General features: G+C 39.5%; 1 protein-coding gene across 1 annotated transcript in view; it reads right to left on the reverse strand.

The window, feature by feature from the left end:
* The window catches only part of LOC121943347 (melatonin receptor type 1B-B-like), a 55,727-nt gene that overhangs the window by 35,025 nt on the left and 3,860 nt on the right, over positions 1 to 16,842 (reverse strand). The gene's annotated exons all lie outside the window — the stretch shown is intronic.

Raw genomic sequence — 16,842 nt, forward strand, 5'->3', positions numbered from 1 at the left:
TCCGATGTGCAACACACTTAAAAGTGTCGATCGCCGAACCATAAATCAGCCTTTAGGAGCAACAGAAGCCGTCTTTGCGCTGCCCCGATCTTAGATGTTTGGTCTTGGAAAAGCAGCTTATTTTTGAGATGCATTAAAGCTGCAGAATAAACACAGAGGGAGGCAGAGAGTCTGGGCCCGTTCTGTAGGAAGTACTGCAAAGCTTCAGTCCATCATCATGGTCAGTGTTGGTTTAAGGACTCCACATGCACAGTTAGTTGGAGACAATCGGCAGGAATTCTCATTTCATTTAGGACCTTAAGAGCATGAGTGTCCCCGGTGTATTAAAGCAGCGGTTGAGCCAAAAGCTTAATGGGAAAGTCTTCAGTTTGAGGCAGCTCTGTAATGGACCCATTAAATTGAATAATAGACCTCCACAGAGAAGAGTCTAGACTCTTGTGGACCGTGGGGAGCATGTAGAGCAGCGATACCAAAATCCTAGAAATTTCCTAAAATGTGTGAAATTTTCTAAAATCCTTGAAACACATTAAAATCCTAGAAACATCCTATAATAATAAGGAAATGTCCTAAGATCCTAGAACTGTCCTGAATTTCTAAAAATATCTTTAAGTCCAAGAAACATCCTGAAACTGTCCAAAAATTCTATAAATTTCCTAAATCCTTGAAATGTATTTAAAGTCTAGAAATACCTGAAAATTCAAGAATTGTTCTAAAATCCTAAAAAAAAATCTTAGAATTCAGAATTTAAAAATCATCCAAAAATGTCTGAAAATCCTGTAAATTTCCTAGAATCCTTGAAACCTATTAAAAATCCAAGAACATCCCAAATCCTAGACATTTCCTAAAATCCTTAAATGTCCTAAAATCCTCAAAACGTCCAAAAATCTTAGAAATTTCCTAAAATCCTTAAAATGTCAGATTGAACAGACAGAATTGGCCCCCAAACAAAAGTGTCCCTGACGATGGCGGTGAATATTTTCGGAAGTTCAGGAAAACGGTCTCCTGTTCGGTTATCCGTCCTGCCTCCTCGGCCGTGGATGACATTACCGTAACGTTCTCCTGAGCTTTAGCCGATGGATTTAAGGACAGATTGAGGCGATATTTGAGATTATCCAGCTGCCGTAAGGCCTCGTTGACAGATTTGTCCGTAACAAACACGGCTCCTCTTAAATCAGCTGCTTTTATCATAATCGACTCTTTTATAGCTGGACAGTCGTGTTTTGGGACTTTAGGTCAAATTCACCTCTAACTGTCGTATCAGTTGTGAAAAACGAATCCTTAATGCCAAAGCTCACCTTTTATTTTTGTGAAGGACGTCAGAGTGGCATTTGATACCGGAGGCATGAAATGAGGCTTGGTTCTGTGACATTTCACGTTGTGTTTCGGTGTGCTCGCACTTCAGATGGAGGCTGTGGGAGAATCTCGATAACTGCAGCTCAGTATTAAACTCAGCGGTGTGGTGGGTGAGCGGAGCAGAGAGTGCTTTTGACAACACACTCAAAAAGTCTGGGGAAAGGAGTGTTTCGGTGTCGAAAATATTGTGTTGTCTTGTTCCGATTCCTCCTGTGCACCTGAGCCTGCACGGACACGACGAGCATCTGCGAGAGCGGCGTCACGATAACTGTAATCTGCTTTTAGGCGTTGGTCCCTTTAGTGGAAAAATCTCTTTATTTTGTTTTTATTTCGTTTTATTTTAGTAAGTAAGTCGTGGATGTTGATCAGATGCTAGTGTATGCGAGGTGTGTTTGTGTGTGTGTGTGTGTGTGTGTGTGTGTGTGTGTGTGTGTGTGTATTCTAAACCAGTCATTCTGGTATTTTTTACAGAAGGCTGAAAAAGAGGTTTAAAAAGATAAATTAATTCATGAATTAATTAAAAAAAAATTAAATCATTGATTTTTTTAAAAGTGAAAGAAGCATACTGCTACTACATTAATAATAATAATAATAATAATAATAATAATAACCACTATTTGCTTTCTGCAGTTCTGGGCCCTGCATGCTTTGTTTCTGTTAAAAAAAAGAAAGAGAAAAATTTTCTCAGTTTGAAAACTAAGAAAATTTGTTTGATTTCTTTTGAAAATAGGGATAAAAGGTAATGACCAACTTGGTAACCACAAATTGCAAGAACTTTAACCTACAATATTTATTTTTATTATTATTAGAAAATAATCTAAAAAATAGGGGAAAATATCCATAAATTTTATTTTTTTTAACTAAATTTTAACCATTTTATAATTTTAAATATAAGATTTTATATTCAAAATTATGCTAAAGAAACAAATAAAATGTATAAAATTAATGTTTTTTATTTAATTTCAGCACTTTTTCAAGGTAATTCTTTTTTTGGGGGGGGCCTTAAAAAGTCTTAAATTCATGACCAAAGTCTGATTTTTGTTTGTCTTCATTTTTTTTCTCAGTGATGCTGCGAGGAGTTAATGGCTAAAAGGCTCTATATGAGGGTTGAGTATCTTTATGCAACAAGTTAATCTTTTTTTTTTCTTAAATTTATTAAAGAAAAGACACACGCCTCACAAAGGTATATTTAAGCTTATTTTAATCAACTCATCCTTCAACTCCAAAGATGTAGCAGAATCAAGGACAAATTTTTATTTCATTTTTTAAACTTTATTTTAAAAAATGACAAATCTACATTGTACCTAAATCATGTATGAGTGTCAATATTAATGAAATATATAATAATAATTAAAGTATTTGTAAATAATTATAGTGCTTAAAATCAACACTGATTTTGCCTTTTTTTCTTCACACTTTTGCCAGTTTGGCCTTGAAGTTGGCATTAGATTTAACTTTAGGTGGTATTAAAAAGGTCTTAAAAGTCTAAAACTGAACTGTGAGCACCTTGGAGGGTAACCTGTTTTCCACATTCTTTGCAAATTTTTGGGCCGTGTCGTGTTGAGTAGCGTGTTGAAAACAATTTGCTCAGGCTTCAAAGGGTTAAGAAAGTGGTGCATGACCTTGCTCGTACAACTGCAAGAGAGGAGAAGAAGCAAGGACGGATATATAGTCCGCAAAGAGGATGACGAGAGAGACTTCCAGACAGACGGAGGCAGAGAGAAAATCCATTAAGGGAGGGATAAGGCGGAGGCGGGTTTATATTAAATCTCATAAGAGTAGAATGAATTAAAATCTAACTCTGGGACGTCTCACTAAGTCGGTCTCAGTCTTGTTTTTCCCGTTCTATCACTCCGATATTCTCACTTCCCCCCGCACTCTCCATCCGTCCACCTGCTGCCCTCCGACTCGCCCAGCTGCTCCAGTCACCTGCTCACCTGCGTCACCGTCCGCCCAGCAAATGAACCTTTTACCCTAAAATCTGCCCGTGAGCTCAAGTATCTGCATCTCATCGATAAACTGCTCCCGTCTGCCCGATTCACACATCTGCTGTCCCTCAAATACAGTAAAACTTCAAATAACAGTCCTTTTACGAGCCCGGTGTGGTGACACGTTTTGACAAATGTCTCTATTAGAGGCTCGGTCTGGTTACCATGGTTACCATGCAATTTATTTTTATACAAGTTCTTTGGATGTAAAAAAAAACAGGTTGTTGGCTACCTGCTGGAGTTAACGTTAAGCTAAAATAAGATAAGATAAGATACACAGACATCCTCCAAATTTCTTTATTATTAGTGTTGATTAGGGCTGGGTGATATGGCTTTAAAATAAAATCACAATATTTTAAGACGATACCACGATACGTGATACATATCTTGATATTTTGAAATCTCCCCTAAAATACTGTAAAATACTAAAATACAAAATTATTGGATGAACTACGGTACAATAAAGTAACTACAGTCATAAAATAAAGTTACATAAATTACTGTTATAATAAAGCTGAATAAAATACTGTTGCTAGAAATGTTGATGCTGCTTTTCGTGTGTGTGTCCGTGAGAGGCAGACAGCCGTAAGAGAGGGCGGGAAAAATAAAACGCCGAAGTGAGTCTTATGCCGGTTGCTAAAATAACGAGACAGTTTATACTCGATGTTCATGATAAAGTCATTTTATCCATCACACGTAGAATAAGCTGCGATGCATATTATAGTATATATATATTCGTATATTCACCCGCCCCTCATTCTGTGTCTGAATTTTTAACCACGTCCAAACGACAGAAGTAGCCCCACTTTTGGGTCCGAGCTCTTCGTTTTGAGACGACCGGTCTCTGTCTTATGCCGAATCCCCACGTTGAGTATTGCTTTCCAGCTCCTCCATGTTTGTTTTGGTGGCGTGCATTGTGTAGACGTCCCCTCGGCTACGCAAAGCCATTTTTTTTTATTGTCGGACATTATATTTCATCATCAAAGACAGATTTTCAGCGGAGTATTCCTTTAACACTCAGGTACATATTCAGTAAATCCCATTACAGCCAGTCTCGGTTTTTATACTCCAAACAATGAATAAAAAATGTTATACAGTAAGAAATGCAATGACCCGTCAAAGGACCCCTGTGGTCAGGTGGCCAATCAGCAGGGAGGAAGGCGCTCATTGATATGCCAGCACAGTTCCTCCGAGTCTCCGAAATCCCTCAGCTAATGAACAGGAGCCAATTAGAGAGCAGTATAGAAAGAGAGAGAGGGGGGACTCCCGAGGCACAATAGCTGAGAGACCTTTGATACAAGTCGTCCACAGCGAGAGAGAAAAGCCTTCAGCACCGCTCGCTCTCTCTGCCTCATCCTCCCTTAATGGATTCTCTCTGTCCACATCTGTCTCTGTCCCTGCCTTTGTCTCCCTCATCTTTTCCCTTTTTGGGCGTGAATCAGTAAATTGAAAGTATTGAACGCTACGTAGCCATCAGTAACTTACTTTCAGTCTCCTGGTTTCAAGTTTCCGTCAGAGTTTGGAGGTACACGTGCAGGCAGGTTGGATGGGGGTGAGGTCAGGTCTCTGTGACGGCCCGTCAAGTCCTCAATCAAACCGTTTAAAAAAAAAAATATGTCGAAATGTTGATGAACATTTCAAGTGCTGTATCGTAGTCTTGAAGACATTTCACCTTTTTCAGTTAAAACCATAGACTGTATTCGGGCGTTGCCGTCATTATTTCCAATCCAAGGCCACGTAGGCGTGTTATGGAGCCATGATGGAAAGGCGAGCAGTGGGAGGGGCCACAGGGATGAATTGTGGATTCAAGACCTCTATGCGACGCAGTAACACCTCCTGCTGCATCATGAGGGAGCCTTTTGACAAGCACATAGCCATAGCATCATGTGACCTAGCAAAGACTAAAAAGTGTTTCTATAGCAGTTTTGCCAAAAATGGCTTTTTTGAATCGCCTGAAATACATCATGCGAGCTTAAAAACTTTTTTTGATACATTGTAGTTTTTTCATCCTCCACATAGTCAACATGCAGATTAAGCAGAGAAAAGGATCTTGATGTTTCTGTGAAGGTTTTCATGTGTTCTGACACGCTTCTACAAAAAGTCTATTGTAATTCAAATCCAGACTACAGCTGCCGTCCTCCAAGTTTGCAAAATTAATGTGCAGAATATTTACTCTGCTGTATTATTCATAAAGGGCTGTTCCAACGATTTAGCATGACATTTCCATAAAGTTGAAGGACTTGTGGAGGACAGACTGTGACAGCTGTGGCAGAGGAGGCAGAGTGGCTTTTCCTCTAATCACATGCCTGGTGGTTTGATCACACATGTCAAAGTGTCCTTGGGCAGGACACTAAACTCAAAGTCACTCCGTTATGGTCACACGTAGACGGTGACTGGAAACCATGTGAAGGGATGAAATAAGAGGAAAACTATAAATGTTAATGTAGCCATTTAACATTTAACATACTTCACATAATCCCTGCTAGGGCTGAGAGATAACCCCCCCCCCCCAACGCTTCTCTCCCAAAAACACACACACACACACGACAACATGACAGCAAGCGTTGATGACAATGAAGAGCACGTTCCCAAAAACTGCACAGTCTCATCAGTCGTTTGGAAGTGGTTCTGTTTTTCAGCGTCAGATCTCAAACAAACTACAGTCCGCTGCAAAGTTTGTGAAAAGCTGTTGCAGCTTGAGGCAGCAGCACGACCGATTTATTTCAACATGCCGAACAGAGACATGCAGCCGAGTGGGAGACACGTGTCTCACTGCGAGATGCATGAGACCACGTCAGCCGGTGAAAAGCAGCCGACATCAGTGAAATCATTGTCCCGTTGTGTCCCGAACGACAGGAAAGCGATCCGCTGCAAAGCTGTTACTGATGCAGTCGAGCTGCACATCGCTACGCATATATTCTAATTTAAACTCATGGAAATATGTTTTATGAAATTACTGCAGCCTTTCAGTGCAAAACTCCCACTCCCCTGAAACTACACAATGCACTTTCTAGAAGCACTAGTCTAGAAACAACAATAGAAACAGCTATATACACTATAACAATACAAAACGCTACAACTGATAAAATACGAATGACTTCATTTTGAAACAAAAGTTAAAACATATTATAAACAAACAAAACAAATAGTAGTAGGTAGAAATAAAATGTATATATTCCCCTTTTCTCACCTTTTTTCTTTTAACTCCTGTATTATGTCAACAAATCCTCAAATTTATATGCAGCCAGTGTAAAAACAACCATCCCCAGTTTAATCACCACCAAATTAATTAAATAAATAAGTATCCCCAGTTTATTTACAATCTAAAAAATATCCCCCAGTGTTACAAAATACATATAAACACCCCTAACAACTTTTCCTCGTCCATATACTGCAAAAAATATTTTTTTGTGTAGTTTTTATTTCAACCCATCGCCCATTCCACAAGTCCACCCCATACACTGAAATACAGACTTCTTAGATGTACGAACTTATTCTTCTTAAAATTAAATTATCCTTTTTCATAAACCCCCCTCCCTGTCACAAAACATTTTCATACAATTATTTTTAATGTGATCAACACCTTTAACATAATAACAATCCATTGCATCAACTAAAATCAGCAGCGTCCAGTCTCAGTGTGGGAAGTTTGGTCAGGACACAGCTTTCACCTTTTACTGCTGCAGCACACACTTTTATTTCATTCTGCGTTTCATTGTGACAGTGCAGCTCTGCAAATCTGAGCAGCCTGACACAGACTGGCCCTGAGCTCACCACCCCTGCTTTTTATTCATCGTCCTATTCCCAAATCAGAGCTTCTGTGGCACCGTCTTAAAAAATCACATGCAAAAAGAAAGTCAGCAAAAAGAATGAACCAAAGCTGATTAGGGATTTATCTGTTTCTGGTAATCTCTTTTTTTTGTCTGTCTCTCTGCACAGAGCTGCCAGATCCAAACCACAAATATCCTCCGTTGTTCTACTAACCATCCAGTTACAGACTGTCCTGTGGGGACAGTGAACAACTTTTTTTAAAATATCTTTTTAACCCTCTTCGGTACCGTGTTGCCTCTAGGTAACACACACATTTTTGGCTTTCTATGCTTGTACAATACATCCTTAAATAATGAATTGTTTATGTAAAGTTTGCTGAAAAATACTTAGATTATGTCAGTGGGCTGTTCCACAGTGGTGCAATGTTGTCTGAGGGTAACATTCAGACAAACAGACTTAAGAAAATAGTTAATTTGTAATTCTTTTCAATTTCAAATTGGATTTTAAATGCATAGTTTTCTCGAATGTTTTCCATTAATATTTTATTCAATTTTATTTATATTTTTTAGACAATACCCCTCTTTTATTCATTTCTCACCATTATGGTACAGTGCTGCTTTAAGGTAATGTACCAAAACCATATACCCCCAAAAGAAGTAGTTCAATTATGTTTATTTATTTATTTTTTTTACCAACTGACAAAAAATGAACACATTAATGCACAATAATACACTATAGTAACATTATAACAGGCCTTAGAGAATCTACAGAAAAAAGAAAATACAGAAATGAGAGACATGATAAAAAAATCTAATAATTGATTCAAAAAAATAAATAAAAAAGAGAGAAAAATATCAAGTTTAATGAAAAGTAAAAATAACAAAAAAGATAGTAAACGCAGGCCCCTGTGTGCACAGTAATGCTCAGCATGAGCCTTCGAGTCTCGCAGGTTTAAAGCCGCTGCAGAGAAGGACACTGTTGGTCGGGTGAAACTGAAAGTGAGGTTCATTTTTTTCTATTTTACTGTCTTACTTACTGTATGAAGACAGAGGGGATGTGCTTTTCAGTAAAATGAGCCCCATTTATATTGATTTCTTTTGGCTGGATGACTATAAAAAATGTGAGTTATGTTTCAGAAGGGGAACCTTTTTTTGTGTCGGACTTTGTCCGTGCGGTCGGGGACAGAAGGCAGTATTATGTTTTAGACGGAGCAGTAAGACCACATGTACTTTGGATTGATTGATTGATTGATTGTTGCAAGGATATTATAATTGTGTCTTGTTGATCAAAGAGGGTGGGCCGCATGTTTGTGTGCATTACGCATAATGATAAAGAAATTAGGGCTTGACTGATACTGGTTTTTCAGGGCTGAGACCGATATCGATTATTAGGCTGCAGCAAAATAAAAAAAATCTATAAACGGAAAAGGAAAGCATTTATGTAGCCTCCTCAGCCATGGTAGAAAAATCAAGGAAAAACGATTCTTTTTAAATGATTTTTTAAAATTTTACTTTTACTTTCAATACTTTAGTACCAAAAGTAACTGTATAATATTGAATATTCTTAAGTACAGTGAATATAAGATACTTTAAAACTTACTTACTGAAGTAATATTTTACCTCCAGTCTAGTTCCAAAAATCTATTCAAGGTGGCGGATGATTTATTTATGGCGGCCATCCACGAATAAACAAATGTGTAGGAAGCCCTGCGCTGTGCTTTGCTCTTCAGGGCCACCGTATGTAGCTGAGATCAGCTGGCAAAATGATTGTTAAGCCTTTGAAACTTAAGCGGTGGCGAGCAGAAACTTAGCCAGAAATTAATAAGGCGTGACATGAAAATCACTGGAAAATAGAAAAAACGGAAAAAGTAAAGTAAAAAACAAACATACAAAAAGCAAGAAAATAACCCCAAGAAAGTGCCAAAAATTATTTTCTTATTAAAATTATTTTGTTTTTTCTTTCCTTTCTTTCTGTAACATCATTTTAAGAATATCATTAAGAGGATTATAGATATTCGGTACATTTTTATTATTTCCACTCACCCTCGACTTTTCATTTATTTATTTTCTATTTTTCTGCAGTTGGCAGGATATTTCTTGCCAAGTTGCTAATTATGTTTTTTCCTGTTTTGAGAGAAATCAAACCAATTTTCTCAGGTTTCAGAGGTTAAAATGCGTTTGAAAAGCGTCTAATTGCAGCACAAGAAGACTGATGACGGTGCAGGCGTTAAAGGGTTAATGGGCTAATGTTTTGCTGCATTGCCAAAGCTTCCTACACCAGTTAAACTCCAGCTGAATTTAACAATGAATGTAAATATGTTTGCACTTGTAAGGTGCTCGGTGAGCTCCTCGGTGAGAACTCGATAACGGAAACAACCTCGGCTGTGTCACATTTTCCAAAGAAAAAGCAACAATTCATGTCTTCCGCATTATGATATTCATCCACAGCTCTATGCGTATTGATTTTGATTATTGGCATTAACAGTTTCTGATTTAGGCCATAAATTAAGCAAAGAGAGGACGTGCACTCTTTCTTGGATGAGGACGCAGATGTAGGACTAGAGCAAATGGGTCCTGATTTAGAGGCGTCCAGGGATGTCACCGCCCTGCTCCTGACCCTGATAATGTGTTGGAGCCGCACTGCAAACACTTAGTGAATATTGTTGGCACTGATCTCCGGTGAAACGTTCGGCCGACTGTTGAAGGATCACTCAGCTGTGAATCACACAGGAGCTCTCTGTGGGTTGAACTTGAACTCTGTGCGTTAAAAGTGTAGGAGAATGAAATGACGCGCTGCAGAGCAGCTGCTTACATCGTTCGCTGTGTCTGATAAACGATGTCTTCAACGTCTAATACGCCACTTATCATAAAGGTACGGATAAATAGTAGTTACTTTAAAGATGTCTTTATATGTCCTTTTAATTTCATTGTGTTTAAGAGCAGGTTTTGTATGAATTTGCTCTATAATATTTCCCATTGTTTTTTGGAGAGGTGAACGTCTTCATGTGCATGTCAGTTTGCCATAAAGCGCTGAAAGTGATTAGAGTGCACAAGGGTGTTAGTGACTCATATTTTCAGTGTGTGTGTGTGTGTGTGTGTGTGTGTGTGTGTGTGTGTGTGCGTGTGTGTGTACTATAAATGAGGCTTTGCATGTACTCATAGATTAGGGATTCTCAACATGCTTTGTTTGGGGGCCACTTTTGCAAAATGACAGGAGGCCAGGGGCCAGTCACTGCAGCCCCATACATGTTTCTAGGATTTCAGGACATTTCTCAGATTTTAGGATGGTTCTAGGATTTTAGGATGTCTCTCACATTTTAGGATATTTCTAGAAATGTATGATGGTTTTTACATTTTAAGACATTTCCAGGATTTAAGTATGTTCCTAGGATTTTAGGGTATTTGGGGCATTTTAGGACATTTTCAAGATTTTACGACATTTCTTGGATTTTCGTACATTCTTCGGATTTTGGATGGTTCTAGAATTTTAGCACATTTTTTTGATTTTTGAATATTTCTTGAATATTAGGATGCTTCTTGGATTTTAGGACATTTCTAGGATTTTAGGATGTGTCTCACATTTTAGGATGTGTCTCACATTTTAGGATATTTCTAGAAATGTATGATGTTTTTTTACATTTTAAAACATTTCAAAGATTTAAGTATGTTCCTAGGATTTTAGGGCATTTGGGGCATTTTAGGACATTTTTAAGATTTTACGACATTTCTTGGATTTTCGTACATTCTTCGGATTTAGGATGTTTCTAGAATTTTAGCACATTTTTTTGATTTTTGAATATTTCTTGAATATTGGTATGTTTCTTGGATTTTAGGAAATTTCTAGGATGTTCGTATGTTCCTGGGATTTTAGGACGGTTCTAGGATTTTTAACCTTTCTCACATTTTAGAACATTTCTAGAATTTAAATGCATTTCTACGATTTTAGTGCATTCAGTGCGTAGGTGGGTCCTTTGTCAGAGGAGTTCGGGGATCCTCCACTGGCCCTTTTTTGATATAAAAACTATTCTGATGCTGTTTTATGCCCTCTGGCACCTTCACCTTCCTTTATTTTTTTTATTATGAATCAGAAAATGGCCGGAGGGGTCACCTGTCACTCCACTGGGGGCCAGATTTGGCCTGCGGGCCTTAAGTTGAGTGTCACCTCATGTTGACAGCCTGACGCAGTTAGAAACCACACAGTGACCTTACCGGTCAGGCGGCCGCTTGTTTGTATTCAAATTCGCTCGCAGCTGCCGTAAAGTCTGTATGCGAATGCTGTCGATTCACAGCGAGAGAGTTCTAGGTTTGAACCCGCTGGCCGATTTTACATTTTGCAGGTTCCTTGTGTCAAAGTGGGTTTTCTTTGGGTTCGCCGGCTTTGTCCCACAGTCCAAAGACATGCAGGTTAATAGGTGACTCTAAATTGTTAGTTTTTATGTAAATATTAATGGTTGTCTGTCTGTGTGCCTCTGGATTTTGAACAGTTAATTGATAGGTAATTGATGGATAATGGATAAATATGAGAAAACTGACAAGAATCTGAAATGCTCCCTTGGCCCAGTTTATGCACTTTTTTTAGACAGCCCCGAACTTCATCTCGCCAGTCGACTGTCAAGCCACGCCTCAACATCTGCTCTGGTGTCAGGCAGGTACAAACAACACCTGTGGAAGATCCATCAAGCTTAATGCCGCACTGATGAAAACTGGAAAAAAAGTCATCGAGGATGAGCCTGACTCTGAGAGACTCAATAGGATATTTTTTTCCACTGTTGGAAGAAGTATTCAATATTCAGGAAGGTTTATTGTCATTCAAAAAGACGAGGAGAGGGAACAAAACTGCGCACTAAGGTCCCAGTAAAGCAACAATAAAATAGGAAACTAAAATCTAAAACCAGAAGAAACAACAAATAGAGTGAAATATTATGATTGTCTTATATTATTAAAACAATAGTCAAGGATTAGCAAAGATAAAAACAGTAAAAATTAAACTAAAGTAAAAGTATTAATACCAAACTTTTCCTCGTGTCTGTCTCAGCCATTTGGGGTCCAGAACACAAAAACCCGTCCGTCACACCAGAGTGTAAAAAAACAGCATCGCAAAAGAGCTTTTTTTTGAGAGAAAGTGGCAGCAGAGAATCAAAACAGCCTAGAAATGTCTGAAAATCCTCGAAAAGTCTTTAGATCCTAGAAACATCCAAATATCCAAGAAATGTCTTGAAATCCTAACCATCACCATCGATAACTAGTTTTTACTGTATTCTGTTGTGTAGGAATATAAAGTCAACGAGTTTTGGGGAATCTAAAGCTTTCTTTGGGCACAGCTGTAGTATAATATAGTATGAGCAGTCTCCAAAAGTACCAACATGAGACGATGAATCTTCTTTATTTATGTGTGGTCATCACACGGAGAATGGTCCACACATCTTACAGTCACTAAATGCAGCATGGCCACGGGAGCAAACTCACCACAGGGACACGCTCGCGAGTCTGCGGCTGATTCGGTTCAGCCTCTTTCAAGTGCAATTTAAGCAGAGGATCCACAATGACACGGTTTGTGAAGCCGTACGGGCCCCTGCAGAATTATGCCAACAAATCTCAAGGATGTCAAGTCAAATGGAACTAATTCCACCTGGAGTTATTTTTACTGACCATTTTACAGTTTGTCAAAGAGGCGGCGGCGGCGTCGTTTGCCACGGTAATAATTACTTACATTGCAGATTTGGTCAGTAGAGACATGTCTGAGTAACAATTACATTATTCCAATTTCAACTGTAAAACTAATCCCATCCAGAAAGGATGAGGAAGCCAACAAACTGGCAGTCTGATTACTTTTTTGGCAACACTATGCAGAGTATGAGTGGAGAGCCTATAAGACGCATTTCGGAGTATTTGAGATTCTGATATTGTATTTAATTATCTGCCAGAGATGATTATGTGCAACGCAGTCACAGACGGTTCGGTTCAGGCAAGAGAGACACATGGTGATGTGTAGAAAAACACAAACACACATCCACACGGGACGCAAACTCCAGACTCCCACACCAAAGTCAGCTGTTCGTGGGACCCATCCACCTCCCCACCCGTCCGCCCTGTAAGGGCACCTCATATTTCGTGTTTATCGGCAGCGTTATTACCTTTTCTTCAGCGTTTCATAGGAATGCACATGTGGACACGCCTGGTGCCCTCTGGCCGTACGCCGGCGTATGATAACAACGCCACAGGTCTTTTTAATCTGATGCCGTCCAAACACATTCTGGTTGGTCGAGGAAAGTGGCTCTTGGCGCCACGCTCGTACACTCAAAGCACTGACAGACCTGATGAGTTCGGACTGAACAGGGGCTGAGCCAGCAGACTAAACACGCCGGCGAGGGAGGCCAGCTCAGTGGCCGAGCGGAAACTGGACAGTCTGGTTTGGGCGGCAGAGAAGAAGATGAAGGACTAGCTCTTCCCAGATGACCCCCCTCACCCTGCGTATGGCGGCAGATGGGCGGCGCAGTCAGCCACCAGATCCCCCCAAGCAGATACAAAACAGAGCGCTTCAGGCTCATCTGTGCCCACCGCTCTCCTGCTTTCAGACTGAACAGCAGCAGTGGAGACGACTGTCTGTGACATCAGTCTGACCTGCCAGCTGTGCCCCCCCTCCCCAAAAACGCAGACACCTACACACCCAGTTTCCACAGAGCGTCTGCACACTCAGGACACTCACAGTACTCCCGTCTCCATTGTCTCTCTGCTGGTTAATAACTGATTGTGTTTTATTTTCTATTTATGCTATACTCATACTTCATCACATTTTATACTCTCTTCTATCTAACGTTGCTGTAATTGTATTTATTTACTGTAAATATCATCGTTACATAATTGTTAAAAACCCTTTAAAAATAAGATATTACAGCAGTGGAAAGTTTGGATGTTTTACAGGCAGAAACACTAAAGGTTTATATATATGTAATTATGGTGTTTTTTTGTCAATAGCAAAAAATACACCAAAATTTCACATTAATTTCCAAATGTCTCACTTCCTGTTGGGTAAGGGCTAGGCTTCAAGAGACTTTTCTGAATGTCTCGGCATGTTGCATATTCTTACCAATTTTCGTAAATGTAGATGAAACCAACTGCAGGAGCTACTGTTGCGGTGCAACAGAGCCATTTGTTGAGTCACAAGCCCAAGACCCATAAAATATCAAATGTTTCACCAGTCCTGATGAGTGTGCAGAGTTTCATGAGTTTTTGAGCATTTCAACTCCCTGAAAGAATTTTATTTGCAAAAATACTACTACTACTGCTACTACTACTAAAGTTTTATTGCTAATAATATTAAGAAAGGTTTTGGTGACTTGGGTTCCCTGAGGCCAAAATCAAAATGTTCCTGACCCTTTTGAACTTCTTTGAATAATCTCACCGGCGTTTATTTAGCAGCGTTCAGTAATGTCACAATCCTCAGCATATGAGACTTTCTCATTTCAACAGTCATAAGTGAGATAATGTGCTGATACAAAGCTGCTGAACAGCTGTCACACAGACCTTTCAATGAAATTGTTTTTGTGATTGCTGTTTCGTAGATCAAGTATGACATTTACAAATCCACATCCAATGCTGCTGCACTTGGTTCTTATTACTTACGTAATCAAATATAAAGGGCACGCCAATGTCATTGTAATGACAAAGGCTGTCATACTAGTACACATACTAGTACAGATACTAGTACACCTGTCAGCCATCATCTGTTCGAGCCCTCTTCAGTTTAACGTGACATATCTAGCACGTTAGCGATATGTGTGGTGGATGCCTCACAGGGCGAGCACGCAGATAAATCAGACTCTTTATCTGCTGCCGTCAGATGTGGAGGGAGAGGCCGCCGGAGAGGTTCTGCCGGCATTTCTGTCAGTCTGCCACAAAGCTCTCACAAGCACATGATTTGGATGAAACAGGAGGACGTAACTCTTTCTGTATCTACTCTGGCATTTGTCATTAGGACATCTAAAGCACTGGAACCCTTTAGGCGTGGCCCAGGCAGGGCAACGCAGGTCCGTCTGCAGATTTCTCCACAACTACTCACCAGATTACCGTAAAATATTGTTTAAGATGTTATCCTAATCTGCTTGGTGTCCCTCCAGCCTGTTCTCACTCCGCAATCATCAAATAGCGCCGCTCTGTCAGTGCTTTTGGTGTACAAGTTTGACGCCAAAAGCCACCTTCTGCGTCCAGCTAGAAAAAGGGCTGAATGGCATGGGCGGCGACTTTTGGGAATACAGCCAGACGGCACCAGTAGGAACTGGCTCCCTCATGATGCAGCAGGAGCTACAAGAGCTGTTATTGCATCACATAACTCTTCAAAATTTAAGCAGATCGTCCGGAAGATTTGAATCTTTGAAATCATGGACTATCAGCTCCCAGAAATCCCTCATATGTGGCCGCTGCCACTTCCCGCCTTTCCATCATGGCTCCATAACACGCCTACGTGGCCTTAGAAATAATGACGGCTAGTGCGGTGGCTGCAATAGAAATAAAGCTGCTGATGTTTTGAACATCCATCGCCATGGTTACTGGGATGTTATTGTGGGAGGAGGAGTCACAGAACATCACTCAGTGGAAACTCAGTTATCTCGCAATAATGTTTTATCGACATTTCGAAAATATTGCTAAAGTTTTGCAGAAATCTGTGATGGAAACACGGGCAGTGTTTGGTGTGTCTGTTCTGGGCTTCTGTAGAAACATTATGGTGGTCTCCACAGACCAGGACCTGGTCCCTATGTAGACATAAACGGCTCATTCTGAGGCAACAAAAACGCCGTTAATCTCAGGTGATTTATTCACTACAGAAAACAGACTATTTTATATTCCATTTCTACCAATATATCCCCCTAAATCATACACACTGGTCCTTAAGGACCTAATTTGGCATAATATGAAATTTACTAAGAATATTTTTATGCACCTTAACTTTCCTTAGCAACGCTCTCAGAATAATTTTAGATTTCTTTGCCACTGCTGGAGCTGCAGAAGCACACAAGCGTTTGTGATGTTGTTTGTTCTGTGTGCAAGTTAGTGTTGCAGGTTGAAGTGATTTTCTAAATATTTCTGGGGTCATAAAATCCAAATCTCCCCACAACCCCACCCCAAACAGGTTTGACTCGCCACCAAAAATGTATTTTTTAATATTATAATGCATGGATATGCATAATTTATATTTATTAATTTGTTTTTTTCTGTATTTACTTTCTTCATATGATTTTATCATGTTTATCTCTTTTTCACCTGTCTTCTCATTTCTGCATCTTATCTCATTATTATTACTCTTAGATTTTTTGCCATTTGTATGCAATTGTCAAACAAAATTTTAGAGTAGAGTAGATTTTGTCCTTCCTAAATACTGTTTCAAAGCCCTGTGGAGGGAAAACACCAAATCGCCTTATTTGAGTATAAGCTCATGTTCTGATCTAAAATCTCTCCAAAATATATCAGAATCAGCTTTCACGACTCACCGTGTATAACTTGTATGAAAACTCGACTTAACTGTAAAAACTCACATATTCCTGGAGCATTTTCAGGACGGACCATGAAGTGCTAAATCTATGCTGTAGCAAATGTTCCTGTAAAATTACAGGCGACTGCTGGCAGCTGTTGCCGGCATCCTGCAGTTATTTTAGGAAACAGGCAATCAGGAATTTGGCTTAAGATATGCTCAAATTGCAAGAAAATAGGAAAAGGTGATAGGAAAAAATCTGAAA

This window comes from Plectropomus leopardus, chromosome 6 (assembly GCF_026936395.1).
Source record: "Plectropomus leopardus strain MGB_pleo_1.0 chromosome 6, ASM2693639v1, whole genome shotgun sequence".
NCBI classification, from domain to species: Eukaryota; Metazoa; Chordata; class Actinopteri; order Perciformes; family Serranidae; genus Plectropomus; species Plectropomus leopardus.